The 11,602-nt window shown below is 37.5% G+C and overlaps 1 non-coding gene across 1 annotated transcript; it reads right to left on the reverse strand.

Annotated features, from left to right (window-relative positions):
- Positions 1-10,837: 10,837 nt before the first annotated feature.
- LOC141603635 (small nucleolar RNA R71) lies at positions 10,838-10,946 on the reverse strand. Its single transcript, XR_012525497.1, has one exon. It is a non-coding gene; the product is annotated as a small nucleolar RNA R71 (small nucleolar RNA).
- Between the last annotated feature and the right edge of the window lie 656 nt (positions 10,947-11,602).

An 11,602-nucleotide genomic window follows, 5' to 3' on the forward strand; every position in this document is an offset into this window, starting at 1 on the left:
TGATGACCCAAGACTTGACATATGTAGTATGTTGTGGATATTTTGAGTATGACTATGGCTATGGGGAGTTTGAGGAGCAAGTAAACACAAACCTATCTTACAACTAATACAATGAAAATCCTAACTACTACCCCAACTTTTCCCAACAAAATCTCCACATCCAATATCTACAACAACCACCCACGCAAGACTCACTCCGAAACCAATTCCAAATGCCACAATACAATCACTCTCACACCCACACACAACAAGAAGATGAGCATAACTTTGACATTCAAAATGTGGTTCTCCAAAAGGTCGGAGATCAACAAAACTTCTTCAAACAAGTGCTAGAGGAGAGCCAAAATAGGGATAATGTTCTTCAAAGCATTCCTACCTATGGTGACTAGTTGGCAATTTGAATTTCCCAAATGAAGGCAACCCAACCAAACACTCCTCACGAATCCATGAGCATTGACCATGAATGTGAATTTGAGGTAATGACCTTTGGTGAAGAAGATGTGAAGCGGGAAAAGCCAATATCCTTGAGCTCTTGCGAGTATGAAAGTGTGGTATTTGATGAAGAAGACATGAGGTTGAGTAAGCCAAATACTCTTAGCCTTTGTGAGTATGAGGGTGTGACTTTTGATGTGAAGATTGAGATGGTGGAGGAAGAGTTATTGAGGAGAAGTAAGCCCCTATTTATGATTCATATGGAGAAAGCGATGATGACGCATCTATGGAAGAAGATGATGAGGGAAAGATGGACTCAAATGATGAATGGAGTTATGGGATTAGCTTGCTTGAGGAACCCATCCTTAAGAAGTTTGAAGATTATTTCAATGAAGAGGTAGAATGCCTCTTCCTTATTGAACATGAGGACCTTCTCACACCCATTATAGATCCCATGATAGTTGGAGATGACATTATAGACCTTCTCATGAAAGTCAAATCGTCATACAAGAATCACTTGGTGGAGAAGCTCAAAGAAAAATCTAAGAGGGAGCCCACTTATGAAACTTGGCAGCCATAATCCCAACTCCCAAGACACCCCATCATCAATGCCATGAAAGTTCACCTTCTATCCTTGAAGGGTCGATTGATCCAAGTATTTTCGTCATTAACTTTGGAAGAAATAGGAGCAACCGGAAAACCCCCTATGACAAGAATCTCAAGTTTGCTAGTTCCAAGAGCCGGGAAGGCCATCATGACAAAACAAAGGAGAAGGGAAGGGAATTCAAGGGAAAGTCCTACATGGATTGGCCCTACTCTATTTCGAAATGGTTCAAGACTTATTCATGTTTACTTGAAGACCATTCACAACCTTTTTATCAATTATTAAGAGCATTAAGCTCTATGGACAATGGATTTCATCATTTCAACCTAGTTTGGTGGAGTCCTATCTCAAACCACCACTTGTAACATATCCTTTCTAAACTTTAAATTGTATTATAATGCTTACTTTTTAAATTAGTCACATGTATCCTTTAGTTTTTTCATGAGAGTTGTGAGGGAGAGTTCTTGTCTACTCTTTGAGCCATTTTTCAGGGAAGGAAAATATAGGAAGGGATCACAAAGGGTGCAAGGGAAAAGGCTTAGCTTAAAGCCTTAGAATTCGACAAAGAGCAGAGTAGGACACCGTCCCTTTTAGAGGACGCTTGGCCCGAGCTCGAGTCTAAAGCAAGAAAATTTACTGGCTGGGAATCTGCCCGATTTTTCCCCAGGATGCCCGACCCATACCTTGGGACGCTCGAGCTGACATCGGGACACCCGGATCACAGGAAAAAAAACGCAGGGCTCTACTGGTTGACGCCTGAACCCGACTCCAGCCCGCTCGTCCCAGCTTATTTTGTGGATAAATCCCCCCCCCATCCCTATTCCCTTATATTACCACTATTAAAACTAAACCTCATCATCTACCCTTAAATATCCATCACAAAAACCCCATCACAAAATCATCAATCCAAGGTTTTTGATCAAAGTCCCTACCAACCACGTAAAGCAAGAATGTATCTAAGGAGCAAAAGCAAGAAGACCGCCAAGGCCACACCCAAGCGCCGAAAGGGTGCTATTTCAACCGCCTCACGAGAGGCAAGGGGCCAAAAAAATTAGACGATACCGGATGTTGCACAATTCATCGAGCTTGATGTGTTAGAAATACTTGGTATAAGGCATCAAATGGAGTTTTTCTTCAATGGTTTGGGTCTTGAGAAGATGTTCTATGCCCATGAAGACACTTACTTGAGCCTCACACTAGTGTTTTTGTGTAGCCTCCGTGTTGTCACTAATCGACGAAAGGATGGCGGTGTGGAATTCTATCTTTGCAATAGGGACCATAGTATAACCTTAGATCATTTTGCGAGGGTCTTTAGTCTTGAGGTGCCAAAGAGTGACACCGACAAGCCTTCCGACCTTATTGTTAACATCCTTTGGAGGGCTGTTTTCGGGAGAGAATTTAGTTCTTACAAACAATGTTATAATTTTGCTATGCAACATCCGGTGATTAGGATTAGCGAACGGTTCATAGCCGGAACTATACTTGGAAGACTAGAGCAAGACAAGTGCACCTGGTATGGGTTCAAAACATCGTCGTCAAAAGCTACCAACCAAAACAATATTTATAACTTCACAAACTACTATTAGCAAAGAGGCAAATAAAGGTCGGATCCCATGGGATGGGTATTGATGTAGCATTTTTAATTTCAAATGGTTGTGTCTTAGGGTATCACTGTAATACTACGGTTTTATGAGTCTCTAGGTACTCTATCGAGTGGGCCTTACTCTGTCGAGTAAGGGTGTTTTGTTTTAAGAAATAGTATTCTGCCTGTAGGGTACTCGATCGAGTAGCCCAGGTACTCGATCGAGTAATTGGCACTCGATCGAGTACGTTAGTTACTCGATCGAGTAAGTCGGTTAACGGGTAATATTTTGACGGGTTTTGTTAATAACGCGGATTAATATATATTTTATGTCGTCTTATTCCCTAAACACTTTTCATAAACCTAATTCACTCAAAGGAGATTTCAAACTACGTTGTTCTCTTCATCCGCGTTATTGGCAAATCCTGGAGCTTGAGAGGTCGGATTTCGTTGTTCTTTGTGTCCTTGTGATCCTTGCGTCATGGGTAAGTCCTACATACCAATTTTATAGCGTTTGATTGACTTTGTTTAAACCCTAATTTATGGGATTGGGGGTTTTTGTAATTGGTTGTGTTCTTAGTAATTGTATGATTATGTGTTAGGAGGAGGATTCGTATATAAGAGATTTTGATGAGACAGCTGCTAAGATCGTCTGCTGTGTGTTTGCATTATAGGTAGGGTTTCCCTACTCAGTATTAGTCACATAATGTGTTGATTGTTGGTTGTGATTGTTGTATAATATCATACTCGTATTGTGACGGTTGTTGGAGTTGGTTACTGTTGATAGTTGTGATTGATTGTATGTGTCTGTGATCTTCGGGGTGCGTCCCTGGCTGAGTGGGGTCACTTGCGGGAGTGGCTTCACGCCCATTATTCGCCTTCTGTGGAACCCGCCACAGAAGGGATGTGCACATTAATGGATTTGGGTTTATCGCTCGATGGAGATGAGCAGGGCTTAGGTGGGAATGACTGCGATCCCCCACTGGCGGCGAGGAGTAACCTGTTGCGATGGGTGCTCTGGCAGAGCTACACACTTTAGTGTGTAGTCAGTATTGAGGAGTTGATGATGGAGTTCGGGTTGACGTGAGGATTGAGCTGTTTTGATACTTGTCTTATTGTGATTGTATTGTGTTATTAGTACTGACCCCGTTGAAATGTTTTGAAAACTGTGGTGATCCATTCGGGGGTGGTGAGCAGTTATTGAGCAGGTATGTGACGATGCGTATGGGATAACTGGGATGAGTTGCCACGTTGCAGTTTAGAAGTCTTCCGATGTGTCTGACACTTTATAGTATTTTTGATAGTAGACAAATTTCAGAACTTGTATTTCCTTTTATCAGTTTTGGTTTTGAACATGTAATCACTTAAACTATATTTACTTTTAAAGTACGTTTCTTTATTGTCTTTTGATTATCATTGCCTCGGGTAACCGAGATGGTGACGTTCCTATACCCGAGTGGTCCTGGTAAGGCACTTGGAGTATGGGTGTCTCACAATCACAATTTGGGTTGAGATAGGAGATCAACTAAACTAATCAACAATGTAAAAGAAAGGTAATAAAAACAAGCAAGGTGATTAAAATGAGATGTAAACAATTGATTAAAAGTACTAGGGTGTCATGGGTTCATAAGGGTTTAATGGGAGTTGATCATATGAACATGTTCTCTACTAGATACAAGCACTTATTGTTGTGACGGGATCGAGTTGGTGTATAAGCTTACAATCCCTAATAAGGTTTGGGTCCCGGAGCCGAATCGATTAGATTGTACAACACCTACAAGTCAACTTAGTCCTTCCTATTCAACTATATGCATGGTCTAATGAGACTCAAGTTGGTGTATAAGCTTACAAGTCTCACTGAAAAGATAAGTGATGGGTAAAAAATGCAAGGATTCATAGGCTCGCATTTCATCAAACATAACATGTGCATAAGTTGAAATCACAACAAGCAAGCAAATTAATAATCAAAACATATTAGATTAAGCATGAATAAATCCCCATGTTGGTTTCCCCTAATTCACCATTAACCCTAGTTAAGGAAACTACTCACTCATTATCAAATTTAACATGCTAACAAGGTTGTCAATCATACTAGCAAGGCAAAACATGATGAATAAATGAAAGTGATTAACAATAATCAAACAAGGTTAAGAGAGAATTATCCTATGAAGATGATTCCAAATAACAAAGCAAAGAATAATAGAAGTATTTGATGATTCATGGAAGGTTGTCAATCCTCCAAATAAACCCAAATAATCTTCTAATTACCTAAAATAAATGAAGAACAATAGAGAAATTAAGGAAAGATTAAGTATTGAGATTTGTATTAAGACTAGATTAAAAGTTGATTACAAGATTAAGGAATGATTAGAACTTGATTAAGAAAGTATTAAGAGAGCATGCTCATCTAAGTAGTACAATGGGGTATTTATACTAAAGATTAGGTACTAGGATTAGGGTTACTAAGGGCTTAAATGACTATTAAGTCCTTAAGAAAAGTTGAGGAAATGATCCTCTCGAAGGAAATGAGCATTTCCGTTTTGCTAGTCTCACCATGATCCGTGCGTCTTGGGAAGTGGCACGGGCTCTCTGGGCTGTGATCCGAGCGGATTGTCTGGAAGACGCTCAGATCCTCTTGCTGCAAGACGAGCGTCTTGGCTGCAGGACACTCGGATGGTGGTGGTTGGAGATGCTCGGATCGTCTGTGATCCGCTCGGATCCCACGGCAGACTGCTTCTCTTCTTTTTCCTCCTGCACAATCCGCAAGGATTATTTCGGGGATGCAAGGATCTTTTCATCATTGCCCATTTCACTTTATTATCTATATACGCCTTCTAGTATTGTCTTCTCTTTGATGCTTGGTCATTAGTGTTGGAGTTAGTGTCCTCCACAATAGTGCGTTTACATAATAAATCTCATTAAAGGAATATCATCACATATTTAATTATTTGATCCTCGTCAGTTGATTAACGTAAATAGATAACGGTTGGCTAACTAGAGTTTGACGTTATTGTCGTGAGACGACGGTGATCAACTGACACCTTTCGGTCACACCTATAGGAACGAACCCCAATTGATAACTAATTAATTATATGAGATACAATTTATTTAGTCCCTTGATTTATAGACTAAAAGGTTAGTTGATTATTTTAGAGAGATTTCGAGTTGCGAACTCGAGGCACGACAATTATTATTTAATTATGCGATAATTGAATAATAAATTATGGGAGACGGGTTTTAGTTAATTAATTGTTAATTCACTAAAATTGTACTAATTGATTAATGTGATTAATATTAGTACGTAAAATAATATGTGTAGCGGTACACATATATTTACGGAGTGATTTGGACGAAATTAATTGGAAGCATTTAAACATGAAACGATGTTTGAATAAAATTTACACGTATTTGTGCGACAAATATAAGAACCAAAATGGACCCGTAAATGGGACATTGGACCGTGTAAATGGAGTATAGTGGATGATTATAAACACAATCATTTCACTTTACTTGTGATACTTCCACAAGTTATCTTATAATTATATTTTACATGTGATGTAAGATTCACAAATATAAGACAATTTCAACACTCCACTACTCACTACTCCACCCGCCACTTCCTTCTATATACTCCAATTTTGTTGTTCATTTTTGCACACTACTTCATTTTGCATGTGAACAAAAGTTGACACTTCTCTTTAAAATAATAAAACCTTTTACTAAGATTAGTTAGTAAACAAAATAAATATTTACTAAGATTGTTAGTATTATTTACATATTATCAAGGGTTTATTTTACAAGTATCTAGTTAATACTTAAAAGATAATTTGTGGGTGTAGTTCTTGGGTGCAACTTGAAGGAGACTTTCTTGTTGAAGGTTTATCTAGGAGGACCATCCTTTTGTTTTAAGCTCAAGAACAATCAAGATAGGAGATCTTGATTGTGCCCATATTACCATAAATATCAATGTAAGGAAATTGTATTTCCTTAATCTTTAATTTTATGCTTTTATATTTGCATGCATGTTACATAGATCACTAAATGAACATATTATGAGATAATTTGTTTTTAATTAGAGAGTCTAAATAGGATCTATGATCTTTCAAGTGGTATCAGAGCTTAGGGTTGTAATTTGCATGTTGATTTTAAGCATATTAATAAATTATGAGATAATTTATAAAAACTCAAAAATTGTGTTAGAAGAGGTTTTATTACAAAATTTTTGGGGCATGCATACCTACTGATCTCAAAAGATTTGTGCTAAATTTTGGTGATTTATGAAGTTATTTTGCTAATTTTAATGATTTTTTGGTAGAAAACCGAGTCAAAATGCCGTATTTTATTTAAGAATTGACTAAAAATAGTTAAATGTTGATTCAGGTCATGAAATTTTTATGGTATTTAATGCATGTTTTGTACAGATTGTATGCAAAATTTTGAAAGTTGGTTTGAAGTTTTGCATGTTTTTTGATTTTATGAGATAAAAGTCGATAAAAGTCATATATATTAATCATATACTCGAAAAATTTGCTCCTGCCCATGATAAATTTATGTACATTTAAATTTTTTATTTAAAAGTTAAAAGTGAAATTTAAAATATGATTTCACCTTGTTTTGATGTTTATTGGTTATAGTGGTTAAAAACCGATAAATATTGATCTTTTTCTTCATAAATTTTATCCGAATTTTTGGGGAAATTTTTCTGACATTTTGGTGTTCTTGGGAGTGTTCCAGAATACTCAAAATATTTGTTTCAATTTTTTGGGTAATTTTTCAATTATTTTGGATTTTTACTTAAAAATTATGATTTTACCGATTAATTTAGCAAAATATCACCAAATCAAACTAATTATTGATCATAAAATTATTGAGGACTAATTTTGAGGTCCATAACAGTTTGGGCAATTAGTTTTGACTTAAATTAAATTTAAGAGTTGATTATTGATTTTTATAAGTTAAAAATCGATTAAATCCACAAAACCGAGATGGATACCAACGATTGTTAAGATAGTGCGATTTTGGGATCATTTTACAGAATTTTAAGCATATTTATTTAAGTTGAATGAATGATTGTCATTTATTTAAAGTATTTATTTTATTGTACCTAGTATGGCCTAGTTTAGTTTAATTGTTATTACCCGAAATGAATGGGAATAGCAATTTGTTTGTAAATTAAATACGATCTCGTATCGTCTCTTTGTAATTAATTAATAGTTTTATTTATTTTATTAATTAATGTATAATAAGAATAGCTATGTAATTCAATTGTAATAGTTGTTCTTACCGCCGTTTCCAAAAGACGGATTACATCGAGACGGAGTCTATTTTTGGAAGGTGTTCCAAATCCCACAAGAAGAAGCCACTTTTGGAATGAAGAGGCAAGGGACCAAGGAGTTGGTTTCCGATATGTAATAGTCTAGTTTTTATTAACTAGGTGGCCATACTAGGATTTATTCATATGCTTACTTGTTTGCTTGTTTTTATTTTCACGCATGCCAAAATCGCCATTCACATGAATTTTATTTTCGCGGTTGTCAATTCACGTCATTTACATTCACCGACTTTAGTTCACTTATAGGGAATTTATGACTAAATTGACAAGATCTCTCACATAACTAAAATTGGGATTAGCCTTACCAATTAGTAACATCTATGAATCTCTTGTTCATTAGAGCCACGCTCGCCCAAGCGGGGTGTTCTCTTTTTACCTTCGGTAAGTAGGGTGGTAAACGGTTATCACACGCTAAAATTGGTTGGAGTCAACGGGATATAAAACGGTCTTGTGTTCCGGGGCTAGTAGATGAGTTTAAGGAAATTCGTCGACCAAGAGTTCTAGAGGTAGAATTAGTCAACGTGACTTACCGAATTTACACAATTATGGGATGTTTCGCCCAAGCGATGCTCATTTTTGTTTAATATTTGGGTCTTGGAATCATTTATATGATTTAGTGGGAGATCATTATATAAATGCTAAAACTTGTTAAACATGTTTTCACAAGTAATTTTTAAAACAATGGATGTTAATTTTTCCTTTTTGTTGTAGCATTTTAATTCGCAATGGCAACTTCATCAACTCCAACGACTACTTCACTAGGCAAAGATTCATGGCTAAGGTCCGTAATGGACAAATGTATCTTAAAAGATGACGGTATTAACTTTCTTGAATGGGAATCCAACATCAAAAGTGCCGCGTTGTCCGACAATGTGCTCACTTACTTGACCGATGCTCCTCCCATCGAACCCGGTCCAAGGGGTTCATCGGCGATGCGGACCGCCTATGATGACCATGTGAGGATGTCGAATGATATCAAGAATGTTTTGATATGGTCGATGTCCCCAAAGCTCAAGCTATCATGCATTTTGATACGTGCATATTCTATACACTTTATTTGCAGTTTTGGCACGTATTTCCATGCTTATTTGTTAGCTTAAAGCTACTATTTCTCCCGAAACGGTTTACTTTGGAATTTCTATGATTTATTGTAGGAATGAGTAGAAATAGGCTAAATCAAGCTTAAATCGTCCTCCGGAAGCAACTTTATGGAAACTTGGAAGATGGGAGTTCGGACTCGCTTACCTTGGGATGCGTGCATTGGAGTGAAGAGGCTGATTGGAAGAGAAAAGGATGTTACTGCACAGCTCAGTTGGTCGATCGACCAACATATCCAGCCGATCGACCGTGGAAGTTCAGTGAAGAGGCTGTACTGTATTGGTTGGTCGATCGACCGTGCCACTTGGTCGATCGACCAAGCCGCGAATCTGAGATTTATTTTACGCTTTAGACTTTTGAAAGCCCGATTGTAATTAACTTTTGGGGTAGAACGTTTATCAGTTTTACGCAGCAATTTTTTAGGTTATGCTTTTCATTATTCAAGAACAGTAGTTTAGACCTAGTTTTGGAGACAAGAAAGGTAGACTACGGATTGGAATTCAATTGCCTTTGTTCATTAATTCTTAGTAAGCCTTAATGCAATTTCCATCTTCTTTTATTTCTAATCAATTTAATTCTTGTTGTTACTAGTTTTTATTCAAGCAATTCAGTTTTAATCTTTTGTCTTAAATTCAATTTCAATCATGTCAATCTTATTCTTTGCCTTCAATTTTGCAATTGTTACGGTTTTAATCATGCATAGCTAATTATCTTGAGTGGGAACGAGGTGAGCCATGGCGTAAATTAGGGCTGATTTTGTTAGTATGATTTCTTCCGTATCGATCTTATTACCTTTTGATAAACCCATCTTGCTAGATTGAAAGATTAGTAGGTTAGGTTATCATTAGATTTGGAATTTCCTTTGAGCGAAAGCTTTGAGAAATTCTAGGGAATTAGAAGACCGTAAGGTTAACTTTGAGCATTGATCGAAAGGCTTGCTCATATTTCCTGAGACCGTATTACAGGACCTCTGCTACCTTTTTGACCTGACCTTAGCCGTGGTGAACCAAAGTTCCTAATCTTCCTTTTTTTTCTTGTTTAAGAAATTTCTTATTTTAGCAATTAGTCACTAGAATCGAACAAATTCAAAACCCCCATTTAATCGTTACTCTTATAGACTGGCAATAACAAATAGAATTGATCTTGTCTCTCTGTGGTTCGACCCTTACTATCACTAGCTATAGTTTTAGTTCGGATTTATAAATTTAATTTTGATACAAAACGATGGTATCAAATTTTGGTGCCGTTGCCGAGGAGACGGTGTAATTCTGTTTGCTTAATTTTAGTTTATTTTTCTTGTCTCAAGGAACTTTGGTTCCTTGAGGCCGTTGCTTACTCTTGCTTCTAGTTTTGCTTTTGCACAATTAGAAGACATGTTTTTGAGAGGAAGACTTGAGTACTCTCAGTTTTGCGAACATGGCTACAATATATGATAATCTTCAACCACAAGAGCAGCATGTTCCAAAGGGATACGTATTACCTACCCCTACACATGGTCATTTCGAATTCCGTTCCTCCTATATCGATTTAATGGAGCGAAATCTGTTTGCTGGTCTACCGGACGAGGATCCTTTGAAGCATATGGAAATTTTCACTGGACTCTGCTTTGTTCCATACCATCTCGGTGGGGTGACCCAAGATGAAGTAAAGGGGATGATGTTCCTATACTCCTTGAAGGATTTGGCGCGAGATTGGTACCGCTACCTTGATAGGGTAGCAGCTGGAGTCACGGACTGGACATCTCTAGCATTAGCCTTTTACAAAAAATACTTCCCACTTGCAAAGACTGATGCCTTGAGAAGTAAAATTACAAATTTCCAGCAAGGACCTGATGAGGGCTTTTGTGAAGCATGGGGACGTTTCAAGAGTTTGGTTCGGGCTGTCCCTCACCATGGTTTCCAGCAGTGGTATCTTTGCAACTTATTCTACAATTCTTTATATGATGACTACAAGGTTATCCTGGGTGCAGCTGCGAATGGTAAGTTCCAAAATAATACTGGTCAAAATAAAGGTTGGAACACTATTGAGGAGATGGCAGTCCATAGAGCTGAGTTTGGGAGTTCGCGTGGAAACTCGCGAAAGCAAAGTGATGAAATGGGTGCCGTTGCGACACTCATAACTTCTATTACAGCCCGGCTTGAAAAGCTCGAGAATTCTAAGGTTTCCGAGAGAGAAATCGAAATTCCTGTTCATAACTCAGATGAGACCGCGGAATTGAGAGAAATGGTCGGAGCTCTTTTGGTTCAAGTCACGAAAATAGAAGAAGCTGGGATTGAATCCGCAAAGAATTTTGTCAAGCAGTTGGAGAATTTAGAGGCTAAGCAAGTCGCCAATTCTTCAAGCAAATGTGAGGGGCCAATTGAAACCATTAATGCCATTAATCTCCGAAGTGGCTTCTCTTATGATGGTCCCGATAAGCCAAGAGAAGACTCGGGAAAAGACGAAAAGAAAAATTTAATTTTTGGTGCGAAACCGAACTTTATTGCCAGTACCAGTGGTCGATCGACCAACAACAGCAGTCGAACGACCGGAATTTCTGATGAAAAAATTTCTG

This window comes from Silene latifolia, chromosome 9 (assembly GCF_048544455.1).
Source record: "Silene latifolia isolate original U9 population chromosome 9, ASM4854445v1, whole genome shotgun sequence".
NCBI lineage: Eukaryota > Viridiplantae > Streptophyta > Magnoliopsida > Caryophyllales > Caryophyllaceae > Silene > Silene latifolia.